We start from the raw sequence: 25,662 nt of genomic DNA, 5'->3' as shown, positions 1-25,662 counted from the left end.
CTGCTATGACCTTCGTTGTGGTGGTGGTGGGTGGGTGGGTGGGTGCACGCAGTGTGAATGAGACGGAACACCCAGTCTGGTGTCGACCCAGCCCTCAACGTGGGTGGAGTGATGACAGAAGTCCACGGCAACCGTGGCCATGCCAGGCGCGTTCGGAGAGCGATGAGGATGGACAAAATAGTCATCCTTTTCATTTTTTGTGTGTGTGCCAAAACACTGAGTATTTATATTCTTCCGGTTACGACACAAACTTTCTACGGGTGCAGTGATGCGACAAAGAGACTCGTCCGGCCGTCTCTGGCGGGAATATTGCGCAAGCCGGCCGACATACCACCCAGCGGCCAATTCCCCGTAAATGCATTGGGTTTTTTTTGTCACTGCAACTTTAAATCGGCTTGAAGGCAAGCTTCATGTGAGCGAGTCCAAGTTCTGGTTGGCTTAGACTCGTCATCGTCATCAATGTCACGAGCCACACGCTATGAAGACTGAGAAATAAGCAATTTGACGCAGGATAAATGATTTGCAGTTCCCCCGTTGCCTCTCTCTGTCAAACCAAGGTCTGGTTAAAAGAAAAAAGATTGAAATTGCAAATGAAAATGAAAATCATTTATCAAACTAATACCTCCTTCACGTTGTTAACGCAAATAAAGTGGGTTTTGGCAGGACTCGTGGTGGCTAGAAGAGACCGATGGCCAAGAATCCGAATGGAGTGGGCAGCCGAGAAATGGAACGCGTCTAAGAGTACGTCCAACCCAGGGGAGATGGAGCGACGGAACTAGTTAATGTGTAAGTACTGGATTAATTGTTGATGGTGATGATCACAAAAGTTAAGCAGCAACATAATAACTATCCAACAGCAGCGGCGCTTTCACATGCGCTTCTGGGGCCGTCTGGAATGCTCTTCCGATATTAGGAAGCCACTGGAGCTGTGCACTTTTAAAGCATCTCGATTGAAAAGTAATAACCTTAGAACTGTTTTTTGTGCTTAGTTTGTTGTGATTCCCTCGCGCGTCCGATTATCACGGTTGGCTACGTCCGGTGAGAACGAAGTTCAACGTACATCTACATACAACACTGGCACAAGCTCCGAGATTAATATTGCAAATCACAGAGGAGGCCAGGTGGCCTTGAGATCATAGATAATAAGCCAGATGCTCTGGAATTCTGGGTTGGAATCTGGGTTCTAGCCACCCAACCGTGAATATACCGCGTTCTCACAGAGATGGATTTATGATTGTCAACCGTACTTAGAGACCCATAGACTCACATATAGAGTCATAGACTCGCATAGAGACCCATGGACTCAAGTCGACTAAGTTGTGAGTGAACCGCATCCTCAAGTGCAGCGAATTAATAGTCTCAGTTCAGTTACTGATAACTGCACGACATTAAAATTAGTTTTTTTTATTTGATTTTGCTAAATATCCAGCTCTGAGAAGAAAAAAAACCCAATCATATTTACTGCCACGTGACAAACGATCTCATAGTAGAGTGCGTGTGTGAAAGTGCGCCTCCTACTGTGTTTATTGGGATAATTCGGTGCAAAATTTCCTCCGAAAGTCATTCACTGCACTGCTGTGCGAAAATTTCAAATGGATTCCTCATTTCATGACTTTGCCAATCGCAGAATTCTCAAAAAATATATATATACACGTTTAAAGAGTGGTAAAATAATTATTCTGAAAAAATATTTTACAAAAAAATAAGTGGGTTGGCCGACTACAAAGTTAATCTGGTGTCAAACAACAACTGTTCCGAAAGACGTTTAGAAGTAGGGGAAAAAAACAGCGACACTTGCTTATCGGAAGTGTTGTGCTGTGAGCTGGTGGTGACATGTGGCACGGAGATGTCAGATTTGACAGATAGGGCCAGAAGAAGGGGCGCTCAGCACTCGCAACCACCGTCAGCCCACACAGAGCCCTTTATCGAACTTCTTTCGCAAGAGCCCAGCCCAGCTGCGGCGGGACAAGCAGGGGAGGGGGAGGGGGGCTAAACCACACCACCGCGAACCCCACCGTCAAATTTTAATTGTGTTTATTTGTTTGTTCTAAAGAAACCCTTTTGTTTGATTACTTTTCAAAGACAAACTTGGCGGTGCTTCATATGGTTACTAATTAATAGACGCGTCGGTTGTTTTTGCTTTTGTAGAATTGGCGATTTTGCCCAGGAATCGCAGTTGCTGGGTGGCAGTATTATTATTATTATTAACTGGACACCCGTTGAACGTTTTTTCGCGAGAGTTCTTCGCCTATCACGTGCGATCACGGCCCGACAAAAAAAAAACGCAACTTTAAGAGTCATTTAATCCGCGACATACGGCATGGTCTTCAAAGCACATTTCCGACACGGTTACATTCATTTATTTACTTGGAGCAAGGAACCCAATGTCTCGTCAAGAACTGGCTAGGGCAGTGAAGATTAATTTTTAACCTAACGCAGATGGGGATATATTATTCCACCGGTATAGCTCACTTAAGATTAGCCCTTTATCAATCCACTGTTGGATGAAAGTCTCCTCAAGCCCTTGAGGGATATTCTGATTGTTTGACTATACTTCACCACTCAGGTCAGTGTGAGTCGGTCAAGGTTGGTGTAGGAAGGCGGGGGGGGATTGGGGTGGAGCAGCGGGCCAGTTCAAGGCATCACTTGCCACTGACGTTAGCCGCGCACAGGAACGCACTCGAGCGCGTACCACCGTTGCTCCACGCGCACCGACGTTTTTGGAAAGTGGCCGTAAACATTTCGAGGCACGTTCCTTGGTCGCGTGGGTTTCACGATCGGCAACCTCAGAGCGCGGCCCGTTCCCGCGTGCGCACCTGTGCGGGAGTTCACACGAACGAGCGAGCGAGCGAGTGAGCGATCGGGCCAGCGGGCGGGCGGGCGGGCGAGCGAGCGAGCGAGCAAGAGGCGGCCCCGTGGAGTCGCATCTCCGGGTCGGTTCGCCCGACCCGACGCCGGCCCCCCTTCTCGGCGCTGCCGTCAGCGGCGGGAGATTTGTTAACTTTAACGCGCCGCGAGTTTGGTTTTTCTTGTGATCTCGTCTCGCGATACAGGCAGGGTCCCGGGAATGTGTGTTTTTTTTTTAATGATTATTATTCTTATTAACACCCGCGCACAAGTTTGGAGCTCCTCGACACTCTTTAAAGCCCGGCTCTATTTTTTTGGCTTTTATGGCCACAGAATCCGGCCCTCTCTGGGCCACGCACGCAGTTTCCTGTTTTCGCTCCATCGCCCACGCTCCTTCTCCTCCCCGAGTGTTCCCCCCACCCCCCTCCACCACCCTCCCCACCCCCCTCGAGGACCGGGTCGGGACAAAGGGTGGTCTTGATGCCGCCTGGCTGGGTCAGGAAGCAATGAACGAGGCTTCAAAGGGGCGGTGGGATGGAGGTCACCTGGCCGAACTCACGCTTTGGGGCTCGGCACACCGAGAACTCAAACCTCTCAGATCCTCGACCCCTCCCTCCATCCCTGGCTCGAACGCCGCGTCACTGACCGGCAGATTTCTTTTTATTTTGTTGTGTGTGTGGGGTTTTTTTTTGGTGTCTCGCTCCGCCGCTGTTATTTACACTTCCCTTCCTTCCGTGGGAATCCCAACAATGGGGTTTATATAGGGGGCTGTTTCATCTCCCATTCAACATATTCTCTCTCTCTCTCTACCCCCCCACCACCACTCTCCCCCGCTCATCTCGCAACTTTCCTTGCCCAGACTTCACTACCGCGACCCCCGCCACCTTCCCCAAACCCTGAACATCACTTCGACGCACGCACGCACGCGGTATTGTGCGTGGAGCATCATCAGACGGCCAAAATGCGCGCAATGGAACTCCGTTATGTTTGGTTACGTTTCAGTTCATCGCCCGTTTTTTTTTACGTATTAGCTTTCCGGACTAATGTCACTGCAGCATTTGAACTCTGCAACAAACCAGGCTCTGCTGACGAGGCACCATCAACCACTGCAGGGTTTTGTCCTGATTAAACAAATGCTTCTTGGCCCACATTGGTGTGAAAATCCACGAGGCTGATACCAATAAACCACGTGCTGTCTTCGTGTGTGCCGACGCAAAACGGAGCTCAGCTCCTCCATTTGATTTCCCTCCTCTTCACCCGTAACTCCTTTCCTCCCTTCCACCTGTCTATTTAACCCATCAGCAGCAGTAGCAGCAGCAGCAGCAGCGATGATGAATCCACTGCTGGATGAAAACCTCTCCTTTCATCTCGATCTCACGGGCCCTTGCGATGCAGCGATCCACGCAGCGCGCTGGCACGCGAGCTGACTTCGGCAACGCTCCAACTCCTATGGCAGACCTTCTCTCGGTCGTGTTTGCCTCCCTTAGCTGCCACACCGTTCATTAGTCTCGACCACCGGGTCATCGTCCCTTCTAGTCAAGACGCGTCCTGCCCAAGCAAATGTTTTTTAACATATAATAATTCCAATTTATAATGCGCATTCCATCATAGGATCCCAATCCGCGATGCATGAAAATCAGGAAACAAAAACAGAGCAGGGGCAACCGACCAAAATACAGTGGGAAGGCCACTTTAAAGAGACGATTTCCCAAAACGTCGCCCAATATGTGGATTATATGTTTTATTTAAAAATAAAATCTACATTCAAAACGAATTTCTTTGGAACTGCGTTTAATGTTTAGTTTGTTGTCCTCCCCCCGCGACTCCGTTGAGCACAGTTGGCTACGTACGTGCGCAGAAGAAGTTCAACATGCGTTCGTGTTTTCTGTCGAGATGCCGCGGCGTTTCCGACAAACGTGTTCATGTGTTGCTACGTGCGCACACATATCTGTGTTACTGTCCTCAAACTGTCTGATACTTTTCAACATGACGTGCGTAGAGCTTTTGCATCCTCCGACCCGCGTGCTCCTCTGGCTGCGTCTCATCGTAATTCCAAGCATGCTCCATCTCTCCACGCTTCTTTAACTCCTCATCACTGGAGGCGGCGGCTGTGTTCTCGCTGCTATGCTCCAGATGCTGGCAGCTGCTGTCACACAAAAGGACTCCCATTCCTGGCACAGCGCATTCAGTGCTGTGAGTGGGGTGGGGGGGGGGGGGGTAGGGGGAGGGGTAGCAGGGCATAGAATACAGCACTTGCCGTTAACGCGAACAACAACAACAACAACTTGCCCGAACAAATCTGTTGAGGCTTTACGGGCGATCTTTGTCTTTGTTGTGCACGGTGGTGGGAGTGAGTTTAGGGGGGATAAGAGGGCAGTGAGCTCGGGAAAGGGGCAGAGATCGTCTCTGGGAACTTTCGGGAACTTGTTGACGATGGTAATCGGAGCGCGGTTTCGTTATCGGGTTTCCAAAAAAAAATGTCTCTCGGTACAAAGTGAGTTCAGCACTACCGGAAAGGAATAATCATACCCTCGCTCTATGGAGACTCTTCCGCCAGCATGAGACGTGAGCAAGCACTTGCAGGGCTGCAACTTTACCCCACTTGCCACACCGATCATTAATAGCAACACCATCGGTGGCGGTGGCAGTAGCAGCAGCAACCACGGTCAATCCACTGCTGGATGAGTGCCTCGTCAAGCCGTCAGCATCTCTCGCGATCCCGCGATTGATGCGCACAGCAGCTCGTTCCGTCTTATCTGGGCCGTTCCCCTCTTCCTCTTGATGATGAGACTCAGAGAAATCCAACGAGTCGACAGCTTTGTTTGGCATTAATCCAAACAATGCTGTACCACGGCGGTGTGGCAGGCGATTTGTTGAATGCGTTCGCGATTGAAAGCGCGCCTATTTGTCTGTCGGGCTACACAATCCTATATGCCAGCCCGTCCTATGGACGGGGTCGATCTTCTCTTCTGAAACTACTCGATGCAATCCTGAATAAAACTGCGTTGAACGAGTTGGTCAGAAAGCTCATTGAGTGTTCGCTCTCCACTGTCATGTCACTGCGGATTAGCATCACGAGACGTTGTGGTCATGGGTTTTTGTTGCGCCAGATCATAAATACGTAATCGTTGGCCGCGTCGGATGGTGGAGGGTTAAAGTTTTAATTTACATTATACCTACACGAACTGACCCCTAAATAAACGAATTTACAAAACGAAATAATATCGACCGTGAGAGCCCACTTATGAAATCTCAGTGCATCATCAGTACCACAGGAAACTGGTTCCTTTTGACGTGGATTATCGCATCGCAGAACCTGTCAGATATATTTTTGGCTTGGGGAGGCCTTCATTCAACAGTGGCTTGATAACGGATATTGATGATGAGTTTGCTGTTCCTGGCGGTGCCTGAGCGGCTGCCTTTCAATTGCAGTACGAAACTACGGGGTGTGGGTTTTCACACCTCACACCTCTTCCTGTCTCTCTTTCTTGAGACGCACTCAAAGGGTGCAATGAGTTGACACACGAGGTGCTAAACGGGCACTTGGTTGGGTTTCAAAGCTCGCTTTAAAGAGCACCGCGGCCTGCCCGTCGGCGTTGCCCCACGCGTCATACAAACGCAATGAGTCAGCTGATCTCTCTCGACGCTCGAACGCGTCAACCACGTGCGTGGCGCTTCACTGAGCACGTGGCTGCAAACAAAATGGCGGCTCGAAATTACGAGGCGGTGGCACGTGGGGGTGCCACCCCCTCGTGATGGAACTTTGAAAATCATTCTCATTAGGCCCCATGGTATGAAGAGCAATCTGCAAATCGTATCCCCTCTATTTATATGCGATGTAAAAGGGTCACTATCCGATACGTTGCCTGCTGTATACATTTCCCTCCAAGGCCACAGTTTTATCGACGAATGTATGGAATTGTTAATTTGTTATTCGTATAGCCTCCACTCATTATTGGGGCGCGTGCTGTTAGTTAGCACCTATTGAGGTCAGAACGGCGCACGAGATGGGTAGTGATAGCCCCCACCATGCCCGGCCGCCTTTGTCTCCCCAGCGCTGATATTTACACTGAAATTCAATTTGGATTTACAAAAAAGTAGTCAAATAGTCGAGGCCATGGAGGTTGTTCGACCATACTTCACGACGCTGGTCAGTTTGGGGTTGGTGACAGTGTCGCCCAGGATCGGTTCAGATATCACTACTGGTGTTGGCTGTGACCAGGAATCGAACGTAGGTCGCCGGGTGGTTCGTAGCACTGCGCCACCGCTCCACATCCAAGTGCTGTTCATGTCACCCGTGTTCTATCATGGACTTAAAGCTTTCGTGACTGCAGGAATTCATCTATTTTTATTTGAACCTATCTATGCGACTTTACCGAAACACCCAAAGAATACGTTATATTATTATTGTTTTATTTCGGAGTATCGATAGGGTGGTGGTGGTGGTGGTGATGAGGACGGTGTATTCGTTCTACAAACTAAAGCATATCTCGTGCGTCCGGGATACGCAGTTGATGTAATAGCAGGGCGATTAATGTCTGAACACTGGTCCGGAACTAACCCGCGTGGTTGAAGTATGGTCAAACAAGCACAATGGCTTGAGCGCAGAACTCTAGCCACCACGTTACCCCATCCCCATAGGAGCGGTGAACAGCCACCCATAAAGACAAAGATCCCCCGTATAGCCTGTGACCTATTATTGGGACAAGTGTTGTTTGCGAGCAGCTATGTATGTTGAACTTCTTTCGCACCGCACGTAGCCAACCGTGCTAATCGGAGCTATGAAGACGGGCACGGAACACGAGGGGGTGAAACCAACACCACGCCCGACCGCGTTTGTCTCCTCCGGTGGCGATGTTTGCAGACCACGCTAGGCACTGATTTGAGGCTGAGTCGACCTAGAGGGAGCCTCAGCACCGGTTCAGATATCTCGTCACCGGTGTCGACCCGTGAGCGGGAATGGAACTCGGCTAGCCGGGATTCCCAGCGCGGCGCGCGAACCGTTACGATACCCCCGTAGCACACACGAACACAACAGACAAAACGCACGCAGACACCGACGCAGTGGGACATCGCGGCCACGCTCTCACATCACAAGCAGCGGCTTCTGTGGGGACCCAGAGCTCATGGACATAAGGCGGAGAAGGGAACAAGATGTTGCAATACGAAGAGGGGGGTGTGGTGGTGGTGGTGGTGGTGTAAGTGGCGGGCGGGGTCTGTGGCGAGAGTGTGGGAACGCCATGCGAGGCATGGAGTTTTGCGCGCGCCGACAAATGCAGCGAGGGGTTCACACGCCTCACGAATGGGCTCGCAGCAGACCGGGGTACAAAGCTCAGGGGGTGGAAGAGGAGGGGGGGCGGTGGGGAGCGTGGGGGGGGGCTGCAGAGGAGGACGAGGAGAGACGGGGGGGGGGGGCTACATCTGCTTGCTTCTTCGCCACGGCGCTCACAACGCGAAATGGCTGCACCACAACAAAAAACATCCCCCACATCTCCTCCTCCTCCTTCATTCTCTCGCTCGCCCTCACCCCCTCCTCTACACCCCCCCCCCCCCCCGCCCTGGTCTCCTCCCATTGCTCCGCCGAGGTTTCCACAACTGCGCCAGAGTGGCTTGGTGTAGGTCGATGCTGCTGATGGTCACCCGCTCTCTCGCTGGCTCCCCTCCCCCCATCTCCTCGCCTCTCTCTCTCTCTCCCCTCCCACCAGATCCTCGCCTCTCTCTCTCTCTCCCCTCCCACCAGATCCTCGCCTCTCTCTCTCTCCCCTCCCACCAGATCCTCGCTCCCCACACCCCCCCAAGGCTTCCGCGCCTGTGATTTTGTGCCCATCTGTCGGAATGTAAAAAAAAACAGGGGAGTATAGTGGGAGGGGCGGGGGTGGGGGAGGTGAAGGAGGAGGGAGAGTCCCATTTGTGCGTCTGCCCCTTTCCCACTAATCAATCTCCAGGCCCCTTGCACGCTGGAATTCTTTCAACGAAGCCTCCCCCCCATCACCCACCCCTTACCCCACCCCCCTCGATCATCAACTCCCGCCCCCTCCCCTCCCGGTCTCTCCCCCTGCTCGGCCCAGCACCCAACGGTCTAAACTTTACCCCCCCCCCTCCACCACCACCCACCTCATCCCCCGCTACGGCACCCCGAGCAGGCCCAGAAAGATTCACTCTCTCGGCGATTCGATTCGCGGCATCGATTCCTTTCGTGTTTTCGACACTGCGGTGAATTTAACGCCTGCGGGATTTCGCGACCAATGATACGGGAATTGTTGTTAATGTACATATGTTGTCGTTGTTGTTGGGAGGGTCAGATGTTTGTCAACAAAATTGTCGTACGCTCTTCCTGCACCCCGACACAGCAAATTAAAACTACTAAACTTAAAACTTTCTTTTTAATTCTACCAGGTAAGACCCACTGAGCGATGGAGCTCTTCATTTTTTCAGAAGCAACCTGGCTATCACAAATGATAGCTCAGCGAAGTGGCTTATCATCACTTGGACATTTATAGCAACCAAATACTCGAAACGCGTGACGTTGATTCTAAATGTGGAGGGGAAAAACGGAGGGATCCAGAGGGGGGGGGGGGGGGGAGGAAATCCCAAGCGATTGCCACGTGTGTGTAGGTCGTGGCGACTTTATCAAATCCATAATAAAGGTTATTTTTGGGTTAGATCGCGTAAATATATAAATGTGTCGTTAAAACCCGCCACCACACGACACAGCCAACTAGTAAGGGTTGTCACGTAAACAGAACGTGCCAAATCCATTGTGAATTGTGGTGAATGTCGCGGCCTCTTGTGACTGTACAGGTCACGTGAGCTTGCTATACAGGATATGAGCGGCAGCCGTGCTCTATCCACTGCTGCGTGAATGGCTCCGCCCTCCCCTCCCCAAAGCCGCCGCCCGCCATCTATCACGGCCCCGGGACTGATCTGATGGTCCAATTCCGCTCCTGCACGCGAGTTTTATTTAATCGCTCCTTCTCCTCCCGGTGTACGGCCTCACTGCAGAGTGTACGTGCTCACAGGCCCCTGTTAACACAAACACACGTGGCCGCGGACACACCACACACACACACTCGACGCGGGCATGAAGCACGTCCACTGATACAACAAAAGACAAAGATGCCCTTCTCTCGACCACAATTTTTTTATTGTAGCGCAACAACATTCACGGAACGACGGAGGAGTGCTCGCGCTGTACAGAGCAGGTAGCCACAAGCTCCCGTAATTACTTTTGGCGGTGGGCGTCGAGTGATTTGATCCGAATGCCAATCACTTCGATGGACGCGCCGAGCGACGCAGTGACCGCGCCTGGTCAGCGCTTGGATGGGTGACCACCGCAAACGAGCAAAGACAAAGATGCCCCCCGTGTAGCCTTTAACTGCTAGGGGCAAGTGCTGTTAGCGAGCACCTATGAAGCCACACGTGGTGGGGGGGGGGGGGTGGCCAGAACCACTCCCGGCGATGTTAACGCACAGCACCAGGTACTCATTTGAGGCTGAGTTGGCCCAGGTTCCGGTTCAGATATTCGCCAATGCTCTTAAATCCATCAACCATTACACTTCATGTGCCAATATCGCCCTCAATAAAGACGGGCAGTGAAGTTTTGCTGGACCATTAAGCGGGGTTCGAACTCTCGTGTCCGGGTTCGTAGCGCAGTGCGCCAAACACTCTGCGCTACCGCTCTCCACTACGCGGAAGCACACACGCACAAAAACGCACACACACATACCCACACTCTGGGGTTCACATTAATGAAAACAACAAAGATCCCCCTATAGCCTTTACAGCCTGTTGGGGCAAGTGCTGTTAGCGAGCATCTATGAAGAACCGTTACGGTACATGAGGGGGTGGGTAGCCAGCACCACGCACGGCCGCCTTTGTCTCCCTCGTGTCGATGTTCACCCACCGCATCAGGTACTCATTTGAGGCTGAGTCGACCTGGGGGAGGCCCATAAATTATTAAAATAATCGTCACTGGTTTTGGGAATCGAACTCGGGCCGTCGGGATCGTAGCGCAGCGCGCGAACCCTTGCACTACCGCTCCCTACACCAATGTGCGCACACACGCGCACACTGCCAGACACACATGCGCGCACACCGCCACATACACGCACACTGCCAGACACACACACGCGCGCACACCGCCACATACACGCACACTGCCAGACACACACACACACGTGCGCACACCGCCACATACACGCACACTGCCAGACACACACAACACGCACGCACACCGCCACGCACACGCACACTGCCAGACACACACACACACGTGCGCACACCGCCACACACACGCACAGTGCCATACACACACACACACACGCACGCACACCGCCACGCACACGCACAGTGCCAGACACACAGATACGCGCGCACACCGCCATACACACGCACACTGCCAGACACACACACACACACATACGCGCGCGCCGCCACACACACGCACACTGCCAGACACACACACACACACGCGCGAACCGCCACACACACACTGCCAGACACACACACACACACACGCGCACACCGCCACACACACGCACACTGCCAGACACACACACACGCGCGCACCGCCACACACACACACTGCCAGACACACACAAAACAGCTCCTCGGGGATTCATTCCACCACCAGCTCCAGCACGACCCCTCCCCCCCATTCCCCCCCCCCCTCCGCGCCTTTCTCACAAAGCGCTTTGTTATTCTCTCCGCTTTACGAGGATGAGGAGAGCTGTGACGGTGGGGGGCGGGGTGGGGGCATTAATTCTGCTTTGCTTCCCAGAACACGAGGAGGCGAAGCGGCGGAGATAACTTTTTTAAATCATTATTTTTATTATTCTCCCCCACCGCACTCCGATCCCCATCACCGGGACCCCCCCCCCATCCCTCCCCTCCACACCCCCCCCTCCTTCCACCCCCGTGGCCTCACAGAAGATCCCAGCTCCGCCACAATGAGCCCCGCATTGTAAGCAGCAGTAGCCTCTAGAAGGGGGCAGCTCCCCCATCTCAATGCCCCCACACCCCTCCTGCCCCTCCCCTCCCCCTCTCGTTCCAATGCCCACACCCCACCCCCTTATACTCCCAAGCCTCAATCAATGCCCGCTCGTCACTTCGGCCCTCTGAAACCCGTCCAACCCGAGTTCGATTCCCTGACCACGCGGCCCACGTACCGCTCGCTAGCTTCAGTAGCAACCCCCCCCCCCCTCCGCACATTTTGCACCAACAACGCGTGTTTGACCAGCGTGGTGAAGTAGCATTGTCAAACAAAGCCTCAAAGACCAATAGCAGCACGGTGTGGGGGAGGGTCTTCATCCAGCAGTGGATGTGACTCAAGGCTGTAAGAGTAGCATACGAAGTTGTAAGACGACGCAACGCACGCTGCGATTTGGAACCGCTGCAGCGCAATTTGAAGCAACAGTAGTGTGGTAATGTACTCAGTTTGGCACTTTATTGACCCTTAGATTCCAATGGATTCCGAACATTCGCTCCTCGTTAGCGATTTTTTTTTCTCTCCCGGGATTCAAAGTTTTTATTCTTTTTCCATCGACGAAGTGCAACAGCTAAAACCAAGAACAGTCTAAATAGCTTTGCGCAGGACGCTGCTTTGTGAAAAAAGGGAGATTTAAATCCCATCGGTGATTCCTCCGGTATTAAATACTGAGTCTGATTCTGTGAACCTGGATGGGGATACTAGGTGTTTGAGGGCTTATGCTGCGAGATGGCCAGGAAAATAGGAGCCTTCAAAGCAGGCCGCACGCTTGAACAGTACGGCTGTGAATAATCGCAAAGGCCCTCGGTTCTATTTTGTTGGTTTTCGGAAAGGAGGCCAACGATTAAGAGGGTCTGCCGGCGGGCATTCTTATTGTCTCGTTAGAGGAGACATTATTCGTAGAACTGCTTTCTGTGATTAGCACGGTTGACTACATTCGATGCGAACGCAGTTCACCAAACATGCATATATATGGCAGTACTGCAATAGTTTTTTTTTATCTATCCGTGCGGAGCTTCTTAGTGTTACCTCCCTTGTGTATGCATGTGTGATGGGTTTCCTCCGGGCCCGAAAGGTTCCTCACACATGAAATCCAACTCATTAGGTCACACTCAGTGGCCATGTGTCAGCAAACATTTGATAACTCTACTTTGAATATTAACGAGTTTATTTGAGTAATAACGTTTTTTTATTATTGAAGGGTCTGTCTGTTATTCCATGGTTACTATTAGGTAAATAGTCACCTATCTATTTATAAAGTGACCATCAGGAAATAATTTTTAAAGCCGTAATTTATTATCAGGCTCCAAGGTCGGTCTCCAACCCTTAGCATCCAGTCAATCTCGCTGGCCTCCATGATGTGCTATGGAGAAGGGCTATTGCCCGAAACGTCGTCTATTAGAGAGTTGTTCTTTTAAGGCCACGCCGTGTTGTTAATGAGTGTGTCGAGTTTAGAAGCATGCGTTTAGAGTATTTAGCTGCGATACATTTCCACGTGAAAAGCCACTTCGTCGAGCGATACTGTTTGACCAGGTGGCTTCTGAAATGTACTCACGTATGTTGAACTTCTATCACACCGTACGTAGCCAACCGTGCTAATCGGAGGTGCGGGAGCTATTTAGCTCAGTGGGCCTTACTTGGTGAAATAAAAAAAAATAGTTTATAGTTATGAAGATTGTTTTTGTTGTTAGTTTTGCTTGTGCACTACTGCCAATGCAGCAGCAGTATCAAACAATTCGTTTCACTTGTAACGGGATTGACTTAACATCCCACTGCAGCAGGACCCTCTTGAATAGCGATTCTGGAGACTCGGTGATGCTTTCCTGTGAAAAAATATTTGGCATTATCATCACGATAGCTAATATACACACACATTCAAAATTAGAGTCTATGATTAAATAGTCCTTGTTATGATACAGCGCTGACAGTTGCATGATGAAAGAAAAATAGGCTCATTGCCCGAAACGTCGTCTGTTATACATTTATTTTATACATTCAGACCACAGTGTTATTGACGAGTGTGTTCATTTTTATTGTTTTATAATTATTAATAATAACACACTGAGAGCCAGTTTCCCTCCCACCCACGCCTAATAACAGGAAGTTAAGCTCTGCTTACAAATTCAATTTTCCACTAAAATATTTTGGCGCCTTACACCCGTTGTTTTTCTTGTTGTTATCGGGTTGTAGCCCTGGTCCAGGTCTCACACTCATGTCTGACCCCCCACCACCCACCCTTTCCCTCGCCCCCCCCCACCCCCCCCCCCCGGGGCCCCCACCAAAAAGTTCCTCCTCCTCTCATTGTGGCCCCGAGACGCACAATTTTATGTCTTCCTTCCTGGCCTTTCTTCCTCGCCATGGCGAGCACCGCGAGTTTGTTTTGCTCGCATTGTGATGGGGCCCGCAGCTGTGGCCCCTTGTGGCCCAAGAAGCAGAGAGCCGGGGCCGCGGCGGGGGCTTCCGCGAGGAGGTGGAGGGGCGGGGTGCGGGGGGAAGGGAGTCAAACAGCGCCATTGCCACGGCTAATTACCGCCTCTAACACCACCACAACTACCAACACCATCATTACCGCCTCTAACACCACCACAACTACCAACACCATCATTACCGCCTCTAACACCACCACAACTACCAACACCATAATTACCGCCTCTAACACCACCACAACTACCAACACCATAATTACCGCCTCCAACACCACCACAACTACCAACACCATAATTACCGCCTCTAACACCACCACAACTACCAACACCATCATTACCGCCACGAACACCTTCACAACTACCAACACCATCATTACCACCACTAACTCCTTCACAACTCCCATCACCAACAGCATTAGCACGGTTGGATCGGATTAGCATTGTTGGCTACGTACGGTGTGAAAGAAGTTCAACGTACATACAACACCATTAACATCGCCAACAACACCATCTTAACCACCACTAACACCATCACGACGACCATCACCAACACCAAAAACATTGCCACCACCAATACCATTACCACGACGCTATCAATACCAATAACTAACACCACAATTATCACCACCGGAAGTCACTGAGCGATGGAGTTCTTTTTCAGAAGAGACCTGACCACAAATGGCAGCTCAACGAAGTGGCTTATCATGTGGAACTTTATCGAGGCCAAATAGCTATAAACTCATATTTCAAAATACGGAAGAAAAAAACCGGAGGACTCGGAGAAAAATGCACGCGACCGTGGGGAGAGAGACACGCAAACTCCAAATATACAAATATCGTCAGGGTCGGGATCGAACTCACGACCTCCTGGACGCCAGGCGAGGTAGTTAACATCCCGCCACTAACACAAACACCACCACTACCACCATCATCAACGCAAACAACATCACCACACCAGCATCACCACAAATACAATCACCACCACTAATACCACCACAAACGCAATCACCTCCACCACGAGTAACACAAGCACCATTAAATCGCCACCACCAATACGATCACCACCACTAAATACCGACGACAAAGGTCCCGCGTGTTTCCTTAACAGACTTTTGGGGCAAGTGCTGCTTTTGAGCACCAATAGAGGCCGGCACGGCACACGAGGGGGTGGGTGACCAGCCGTACCAGGCACTCCTTTGAGGCTGAGTCGACCTAGGAGAGTCTCAGGATCGATTCAGATATTCGCCACTGTTGTTGGTCGTCATCGGGAATGGAACTCGTTGCGTAGCGCACTGACTACTGCGCTACCGCTCCCCACGACCACTACATTCCACCACCACAGGCAAAATGAGCACCACGTGTTTTCACCACCCTCCTGTACAATAACAAAACAACCCGAGTCTTGGGACTCCGAGATACTTTGTCTGGGTAAATAATTAATATCATCATCATTATTCACACTTTTGTGTTCCGATGACGATGCATTGGAACCCCATCACTCACCACAATGGGGAGGGGGGGGGTGGAAGGGGGGGGGGAACCCCACAACACAATAACGATGAGAAACCTCAGCCATGCCGTGCCAGCCTAGCCCATCGTGCCTGCTAAGCAAACAGGGGAGCCGACACATCCGTGCCGGGGAGGCGAGGCGAGGCGCGTGAAGGGCCCTCTCTGTGCCCACGTGGGTGCATGAGGAGGAGCAGGGAGGGGGTGGTCAAGATAAGAAGGGGGGGGGGGGGGAACTCCATAGAGCCGCTGTCTTTGTGTTGATGGCACTTTGGGCCAGGAGAGAAGAGCTGTTTGCCTGGTGGCTTCTTTTGTCGTGCGTGCGTGTGCGTGCATGTGCGTGCGTGTGTGTGGGGAGCGGTAGTGTAGCGGTTAGCGCGCTGCGCAACGAACCCGGCCACTCGAGTTCGATTCCCGCTCTACGGCCGACACCAGGGACGATTATCTGAACCGGTCCTGGGTCTCCCCTAGGTCGACTCAGCCTAAAATTAGTACCCTGGTATGATGTGTAAACATCGCCACTGGGGAGACAAAGGCGGCCGGGCGTGGTGCTGGCCACCCATCCCCTCGTGTGCCGTGCCGGCCTTTATAGGTGCTCGCTAACAGCACTTGTCCCAACCGTCCGCTAAGGCTATACTGGCGGATCTTTGATCTTTGTCTGTACGTGACGTGTGCGTGTCTTTTTAATGAACGCCGAGGCAACGGAGCTGATTTTACCGAGTGCGACTCAGGGAGCGACAGTGCGTGGCGATGTTTGGTGTGTGTTGTCTATTCCAGCGAGCCTTCGACACTTCACGTGGCCTCAAAGTGCACGTGGCCTGGCACAGGCGCCGTGGTGGCGTCACCGTCACTGTGTGGCGAATGGTATTGGTATTGCTTGGTGTTGTCTATGTGTTTGTGCGTGTCTTTTCGTCCTTTCTGTGTTTGTGTGTGGGGAACGGTGGTGGGGAGACAAAGGCGGTCGGGCGTGGAGCTGACCACCCACTCCCTCGTGTAGCGAGTCGGCCTTCATGGGTGCTCTCTTACAGCACTTGCCCCAATAGTCTATTAAGGTTATACGGGGGATCTTTGTCTTGATTGTGTGGTGCTGACCACCCACCCACCCTCTATGTGCCGTGTCGGCCTTCATAGGTGCTCACAAACAGAACTTGCCCCAACATTCTGTTAAAGGCTATACGGGGGATGATTGTCTTCGTGTGTGTTGTGTGCGCGTGTGCTTAGGTTTGTGGGTCCTCTAACAATCAACACAACTCCTCATCCCCATCACCATCCTTAACTTCCCCCTGTCCCACCCCACAATCCTCATCCACCTCCCTCCTCCTCTCATGCCCCCCCCCCCCTCCGTGTGCCCTGAGTCTTCTTCACCGCAGCCCCCCCCCACCAAACCCATCACCATCACTGCCCTCCGCACACACCCCACCCTATACAGTGGCACACCTCGCCACAACCCTCCTTTGTGTCTCGCCTACCCCCCTTAGTCCCACCGAGTAAGTCCAGTGCCGTGGCAACGAGGCGCTACCGTCTCTAATTGATCCTGTTAGTGTTTTAATTATCGTGGGGGCGCGCGCAACCGGCACCCAGAGTTTTGGTTTCATTTTAACTTCGGCCACAGGACGCCCAATGGCCCACCCAGCCCCTCCACGCTACCCCCCCCCCTTCACCATCTAATGATGATGATGATGATTTCCAAATGAGGCGAGTCTAGCCACGAAGACGACTTGCTGGAGCGTCTAACTTGAGCAGCCCAGACAGATGCCCCCCCCCTCCGCCCGCACCCCCCCAATTGTTTACACCCCCCACAGAAACCCCAGACCCCTAAAATCAGTGTTAGCATTGAATGAATATGTATTTAATCAATCAATATTATTATTATTATCACTACTAATACTACTACTGCCACCCATAACCACCTTTGTAGGTGTTGTTGGCTCCTGCGGGGCTGCGTTGTGCATGAGACACGCAGCAGCAGCAGCAGCATCGTAGGGAATTGCAGCGGAACCCAACCGTTGTACTGCACTTTGCTCCTGCGTCTATGCGCTCCACGCCTTCGCTAACCTGGTGCGACCGAGTAGCGCGGTCAGAGTGTTGTCAAATCACGGCACCGGGCGCGATCGGGTAGGCTCGCCCTCCGTCCAGCGGTGGGATGGCGACTATAATCCGACGGGCTAATGTGTGCGTGTGTCCGCTCGCCAGGGAGTGTGCGATCTGTAGGCATCAACACAGCATATCCTTCACCGCAGTCCCCGTGCAGATGTCTTCTTGTCCTGAATCAATGCTGCCGACGGAAGTAATGCCTTGGGGCAGGGCCGACGGGCTCTGCAATATTTGTTTTTAAGTTTTACGTCGAGAGAGACGGATATGCGACGCAGGCATTGTGCAAGTCTGGTTCTGGTAGTCGAGAGAGGAGCGCGCGAGTGTGCAATGAAAATCGCGCTGCAGAAAAAAAACAACTACTTGCACCATCACCCCGTGAGTTCCAGTTTTGGTGAATGTTGTTCCCAGAGACCAGGATGAGTCTCATTTGCATGAGTGACCTGGGTACGTGAGTCTGCCGGTACGGGACAGCGATGATTGCTGCGGTGTGCAATCTCAACTGAAGTCATTTGCGGTGCAATTCTTGACAAATTTGGACAATGACGCCGGTACAGAATGGCCTGCCCTTGCGAATGACGGTCAGCGGATCTGCAACGTACTACCGCGAAGGAGATGGCGCGAATTCTCACGGCAATCACACGAACCGCAATATTCACCGGGGCGGCCGCTGGAAACAGAACCGCGAACCTCTGCGACAAGCGGGGAGATGCGCCGCTGTTGCCACCGGGGCTGCGTCACCGCTCCGAGCAGAGAAGAGCAGGAGTGAGGGACAGATGGGGGCATCACGAGCGAGACTCGGGAGGGATGGCAACGGCGTGGGTGAGGCCATCATCCAGCAGTGGACAGACAATGGCTTAAGTTGAGGATGATGATGATGATACTGCTATTTTATGGTGATGATGATGATGATGCAAACGAAGATGTTGGTTAATGAAGATAATGATGATTTCTCTCAGGATGATTATGCTGCTGTGGCTGTTGCTGATGCGAGTAATGTTGCTGCTGACGATGCTAATGATGCTAATGATGCTGCGGGTGGTAGTACTTTTGCTGATGATGTTGTTGTAGAATGATACTGGTGATGATGATAATCCTCCCTTTACTGTTCCTTCAGCCACTCCTTCTGCTGCTGATGATGATGACACTCCTCTTACCGATGATGATGATAATATTTCTGTTGCTGAAGATGACTACAATGGTAGCGATGATACCTCTGATGCTGATGACAGTGGTCGTGATGATGATACTGCTGATGGTGATAATTCATTTCACAGTGGTTGGTCACGCTCAGATAGCCAATTCCAGTGGGACCTGCTCACCGTCATGTATTACAATGCCCAACAAATTTGTCATACTTCCCCCTCCTCCCGACCCCCATCCCCCCCCAGTTTATTTATTTATTTCCTTTGTCACGTGGCGTCCCCGCGGGACTTGGTGTGGGAGCAGGGAGTGGGGAGCGGGGGGAGTGGAGAATAGAGAGGGGGGGGAAGTGGGGGAACAACAGTGCTTCTCCCAGTCGGGGATGGAGTTTAATGAATTCAGGTGGAGCTGGGCGCAGAGGAGAGGGGAGGAGATGGGAGGAGATGAGAGAAGAGCACCGGGGGAGAGCGAAGAGAGAGAGAAGAGAGACGGATGAGGAGATGGCAGGAGGCGGTGAGTTGAAGATGAGAAGAGAGGGGGGGCGGGGGGGGGGCGGGGGGGGGGCGGGGGGGGGGCGGCACGGGAACAGATGAGAGGAAAGGAGAGAAGAGGAAAGAGCGCAGAGAGAGAGAGGGGGGGGGGGCGATGGAGGAGGCGATCTAGAGTGGAGGAGGGAGGAGATCAAGAGGGTGGCACGGGAGGGGGAGGGGAGTATGGGGGGGGGGACAGGAGGGAGAGCTGGGATATGAAAGGAGCCTCCCTCGCCTGACTTTCGCCGAGTTTATCGTCGGCGTGAAATCGCGTTAATGGTGGGAACAGGCGAGCGGGGGTCCCCGAGGAAAGGGCATCTGAGGAAGGCCCGGGAATGATCCCCTCCTTTGCTCCCCGCTCCCTCCCTCCTTGTGGAGGTGCGAGCCGAATCTCTGGAGCCATCGGCTCTGGTTCCGTCGAGACGTGCGAGGGAGACTCGCAACAGCCAAAGCAGCAGCCCACAGCGCACCGCGAGGAGGGACTCTGTGAGTCGTTCCTCATAGAGTCGGTCCACATAGAGTTACACATAGAGCCCCTGCTGGGATGTGTCATCGCTACCAAGTAGGGAGACAAAGGCGGCGGCGGCGGCGCGTGGTTGCTGGTCCCCAAACCCCCGCCTCTTGTACCGTCCGTACCGGTATTCGTGGGTGCTCGTTAGCAGCACTTGCGCCAGCAGTCTGTTATTGGCCATATGGGGGGGGGGGGGGGGGGGGGCTTTGCCTTGGTTTTGTGTTTCTCGGCATCGGTAACGGCGGCCGGGTTAGGGTTACCTCCGCCCCCCCCCCCCTTCCTCCTCCTCCACAGCGCCGCGCGTGCTGTGCTGGCCTTAATAGGCGCTCTCTAACACGCTCACTGTGTGTCCGTGTGTCGAAAGGGGAGCGGTGGTGCAGCGGTTAGCGCGCTGCGCTACGAACCAGGCGACCCGAGTTCGACTCCCGCTCACGGCCACCAATAGCAGCAACGATGATCGGAACCGGTCCTGCGCCTCTCCCCCGTCAACTCAGCTTCAAACGAGTGCCTGGTGCGATGTGTAAGCATCGCCACTCGGGAGACAAAGGCGGCCGGACGTGGTGCTGGCCACCCACCCCCTCCCCCCCCCCTCGTATGCAGCTCACAACACTTGCCTCCGATAGTGTGTGAAGGCTATGCGGGGGATATTTGTCTTTGCGTGTCAAACATATACCGCATACTTTGTTCCACGTTTTACGCATGCAGATTTATTCATGAATGTGCATAATGTAACCAAAATGTAACCGAAATGACGATCGGTGGCATTGCATGTTTGCAAATCTTGTTTAGTGCGGTCGGAAGGTGATTCAGAGGTCAGAGAGTCCGAACCAGCACTCTTTGTCCGCATGGGTTCGATCCCGGGGTCTCAGCCGCCGCCTGCGATCGAACCGTGGTGCTTAAGTACAACGCGAATCGGAGGACTCAGCGCGGGCACCGGTGACTTAGACAGATACGAAACGTCGGACAACAGAAAAAAAATCACTCTTTTTTTTTGTTGCGAGGGATTTACAGCGACGCAAACATTTTTTTTTGCCGAAAACACCGCAAAACCCAGTCGAGCGATAGTCTCCTACGATGCTTAGGAAACAACTTGTAGGATGGTGAAGGTTGCAGGGTGACAGTAAAACAAAAACGACATTTTTACCCCCCCCCCCCCATAATGCGATCTTACCCCCGAAAGAAACCCGATAATGTTTCAAGGGAACGTAAACTCTCACCAACACGTGCATGGCAGCATCACACCGACTCGCTCACAGATCCATCGCCGTCTTACATGCAAGGAGGGGGGGGGCTAAGAAGGGGGCTAAAGGAGGGGGCTAAAGGAGGGAGGCTAAGGGGGGCTAAAGGAGGGGGGCTAAGGGGGGCTAAAGGAGGGGGGCTAAAGGAGGAGGGCTAAGGGGGGGCTAAAGGAGGGGTGCTAAGGGGGGGCTTGCTTTGTTGCTGATGAATTAATGAATGCCTTCCTCGGGATTGGGTGACGGTTCACTGGCACGCATTGTCGTGTGCGTGACAACGCCTCATTGTTCTAACCCCTTAGCCTGTCCCACCCCTAGCAAGGGAGAGCTCGGCTACCATCGTTCTGGGAAATACCACGTGGGAAAAACACACACACACAACACTCCCAACACAAAGATTCCCCATCCCGTGCCCGCATTTAACAGACTGTTGGGGCAAGTGCCGTTCGCGAGTAGCACCGATGAAGGCCGGCACGGCAACCACGAGCAGGTGGGTTGGCAAGCTAACCACGTCCGTGCCGGCCGACCGGCCGCCTTTGTCTCCCCAGTGGCCGATGTGTTGTACATACATATCCGTCACCGATGTTGGCCGTGTGCGAGAATCGAACTCGGGTCGCCGTGTTCGAAAGGACTGTGCGGTGACTGCTGCACTACCGCACCCCACGCACAGCACTCCCCCGAACCGCCCACTCCACACGCAAACACGACCCTATTGTGCGCGGCTGATTAAATTATAATAATACAATCAGTATTATATTTTACGGGCCTTTGTCAATCAACTGCTGGATAAAGACCAAGCACCCCACCCCCATCCCATACGGGGGTTTGTCGGACCATACTTCACCACGCCTGTCAGTGCGCAGTGGAGATGGGAGTCCGGAACGGATTCTGACGCCACTCTCCGCTGCTGAGGGATCGTCAGCGGTGGCCGGACCGTGAACTCCCCCAAGGGTTAACTGGGTTCACGTAAACGTGTTGCGGTAACCACTGCGCCACCGCTCCTCCCATTCGGATCTGTGGTTGGGGACATTAATAAATACACGTGTCCGTTTAATTTTACTGAGCGGACGAGAAAAAAACAATATTTATCCCCATTATTAAACTTCAACAGTATTAGCCACGGCCGAAGCAAATTCGGTTGCGCGTTACGGAAATATATAAAACAAACCAAAAAAAAGTTGTACTTTGAGAAATAAAAAATTCCGAACTCATTCAAATTTGCGCCCTCGCCCGCAATTTCTTCACCGACCCACGCGGTGAAGTATGGCGTTGAAGATGGAGGGCCTTCATCCAGCAGCGGAGGTACGCACGTGGGGGGGGGGGGGGGAGGTGGGGGATGGTGGTGGGCCGTGCACGTGGCGTTTGGGATTTGTGAGGAGTTGCGCGAGTGGATTGAATAAGTCATTGTGGTTGCTTCGCAGGGCGGCTGACTGTGCAGCAGATGTTGTTTAGGCACAGGGAGAGGGAGAGAGAGAGAGGGTGGGAGGGGAGGGAGAGAGAGACAGAGAGAGATCCCCTCTCGCTCTGCTATTCAAAATAAATGTGTAACGAGTAGATAAATAAATAATCACGCAACCACCCCGAACTCTGCGAGTCGAGGAGGGGGGGGGGGTATATAATTGTTTTCGTCTTTCGCTTGTCTTGGAGACGTTAGAAGACGTTCACGCGTCGTCCAACAGGACACCAAACGCCCTTGAGGCGCGTCCACCAACAGTGACTGCGAGCAAAGCAATTGCAGGTTGAGCGCTTTTACCTTCACGGGACAAAGATCCCCCGCATAGCCTTCGCGTAATTTTGGGGCAGGATTCTGTTTTGCGAAGTGCTGGCCACGCATTCGCTCGCACGAGGGGATCCGCGGCCAGCACCACGCCCGGCCGCCTTTGTCTCCCCGGTGGGGTGATGTTTACGCACCGCACGAGGTACTCGTAGGTCAAGATAATCGTCAACCGGTGTTGGCCGTGAGCGGGAATCGTACTTGGATCGCCGGGTTCGTAGCGCAGGGCGCTAACCGCTACACTTTTACACGGCGGTACGCAATTGCTGTTTAACTTTGTAGAGGTTCATCAACAGGGTTCATTTCAAATGGTCCGTGCGGTCGGCTGGGCGGAGAGGGAGGGGGCTTGTTTGACCATACTTCACCATCTGGATGACCAGACATGTAACACTCAGCACGTTCGGAAAGAACACGAGGGAGGTGGGCCGAAAGAGGTAATATTCAACTCATTGTTTGTATTTAATAGGCGACGTTTCGGGAGATGACTCTTCTTCGTGGCAAATAATCGGTGATAATTGTTGTTGAAGTGAGCAGGGGCCCTGGAGGGGGGGGGGAGGAGCGGGGGGGGGCAGAAACCGGTTCAGATAGCACTCGCTACTGATGTTAGGTCTCTGGGTTCATCGTACAACGCAGTGCGCTAACCACTGCGCCACCGCTCCCGCCCGTGCGCTAGTCTAATTACACACACACGCACACACAAGGTACATTCTGTCTGTGATCTCTCCGGAGCTCAGTGCTTCGCGCCTTTGATGGAATTTGTTCCACTTTCTAGTTTCATCTTCCAAAGCCACCCGCGACCACCACCCGCTACATCCATTCACTGGGTCACCCCCTCGCACCCCCCTCCAGCCTCTCTCCTTAAGTAACCTCCAACGAATGGTTCCCCTCCCCCACCACTGCACCCTCACCACGCCACCTTCCTCCTCACCACCACTCCCTCCTCACCACTGCTTCCTCCTCAACACCATTCCCTCCTCACCACCCCACCTCCATAATCACCACCCCCTCCCTCCTCACCACCTCACCTCCTTCTTCACCACCCCCTCTCTCCTCACCACCCCACCTCCCTCCTCACCACCACTCCCTCATTACCACTACTTGCTCCTCTCCACCATTTCCTCCTCACCATCCCACCTCCCTCCTCACCACCAGTGTGCAGAGCTCCGTGATGACGATGATGAGGATGATGATTGCATCTCCTCCTCCTCCCCCCCCCGTTACGGAGATGTTGGAAGATGCTGCTTGGGTTGTGCGGGGGGAGAAGCGGGGGGATTGTGCTTGACAGTGGTGAGTTCCCTCTTCGGTAGCCTTGCTCGCGTGTGTGTGTGTGTATGTACGTGCATGTGTACGTGTGTATGTGACGATTGATTGAACTGGTCATTGCCCTCCCCTAGGTAGACTCAGCCTCAAATGAGTACCTGGTGCGGTTTGTAAACATCGCCACTAGGGAGACAAAGGCGGCCGGGCGTTGTGCTGGCCACCCACCCCCTCGTGTGCCGTATTGGCCTTCGTAGGTGCTCGCTAACAGCACTTGCCCCAACAGTCTGTTAAGGCTACACGGGGGATCGTTGTCTTTGTACGCGCATGTGTACGTGTGTTTGTGTGTTGGGATGGGTTGGTGCGCTGCGCTATGAACCCCGGCGACCCAGGTTCGATTCCCGCTCACGGCCAGCAACGGTGACGATTATATTACCTGAACCTGTCCTGGGCCTTCTCCCCTAGGTAGACTCAGCCTCAAATGAGAAACCTGGTAGAATGTATAAACATCGCCACTGGGAAGACAAAGGCGGTCGGGCGTGGTGCTGGCCACCCAACCACTCGTGTACCGTGCCGACCCTCATTGGTTCTCGCTAACAGCACTTGCCCCTACAGTTTGTTAAGGCTATTCGGGGGATATTTGTCTCGTAGATATTTTGAACTTCATTCGCACCGTACGTAGCCAACCGTGCTAATCGGAGGTGCGGTTATTTAAAAAAAAATTGCTACTGAACTTTGCCTTCAAAAATTCAGCTCTGAGAAGAAACACTAAATATTATTTGGTTATTTCGGTAAAGTCACGTCGATAGAAGAAAAATAAATAATGAAAAATTAAGTGAATAAAAATAATACGTAATAATAATAAAAAACCAAAAAACCACGAATGTAAACAATAAATATTGAGTTTCGCCATCCAGCCCCGAAGGTTATGGTCGGCGACCCGAGTTCGATTCCCCCTCACGGCTAACGCTAGTGACGATTATCTGAACCGGTTCTGGGCCTCCCCTAGGTCGACTCAGCCTCAATCATTAGTAGCCGGTGCTATGTGTAAAATCGATACAGGGGAGACAAAGGCGTTCGGGCGTGGTGCTGGCCACGCACCACCTCGTGTGCTGTACTGGCTTTCATAGGTGCTCGCTAACAGCACTTGCCCCAACAACCTGTGGAGGATACACGAGGGGTCTTTGTCTTTGTGTGCGTGTGTGTGCGTCAGGTGGGCTGGAGTCCTTTCACCACAGCCGAGGGAGATTCGGACTCCGGGGAGCATACAATATCGGGATAATCGGCGTGGCAGGGAGCACCCACGCAGAGGTCAAAGATGAGCTGGGTTAAAGGTGATCCTGTGAAGCATACTCA

The 25,662-nt window shown here is 52.8% G+C and overlaps 1 long non-coding RNA gene across 2 annotated transcripts in view; it reads left to right on the top strand.

Moving 5' to 3' along the window:
• Positions 1-606: 606 nt before the first annotated feature.
• The window catches only part of LOC116947727 (uncharacterized), a 59,756-nt gene continuing 34,700 nt past the window's right edge, over positions 607-25,662 (top strand). For both annotated transcript variants that reach the window (XR_012945722.1, XR_004403720.2), the window contains exons 1-2: positions 607-786; positions 25,520-25,640. This is a non-coding gene — a long non-coding RNA (uncharacterized LOC116947727). The remainder of the gene's footprint in view (positions 787-25,519; positions 25,641-25,662) is intronic.

The sequence above is a fragment of the Petromyzon marinus genome, chromosome 31, assembly GCF_048934315.1.
Source record: "Petromyzon marinus isolate PM22_M1 ecotype Great Lakes invasive population chromosome 31, UKy_Petmar_22M1.pri1.0, whole genome shotgun sequence".
NCBI lineage: Eukaryota > Metazoa > Chordata > Hyperoartia > Petromyzontiformes > Petromyzontidae > Petromyzon > Petromyzon marinus.
The sequence above is the reverse complement of the archived record's forward strand: the minus strand, read 5'-3'. Positions and strand labels throughout refer to the sequence as shown.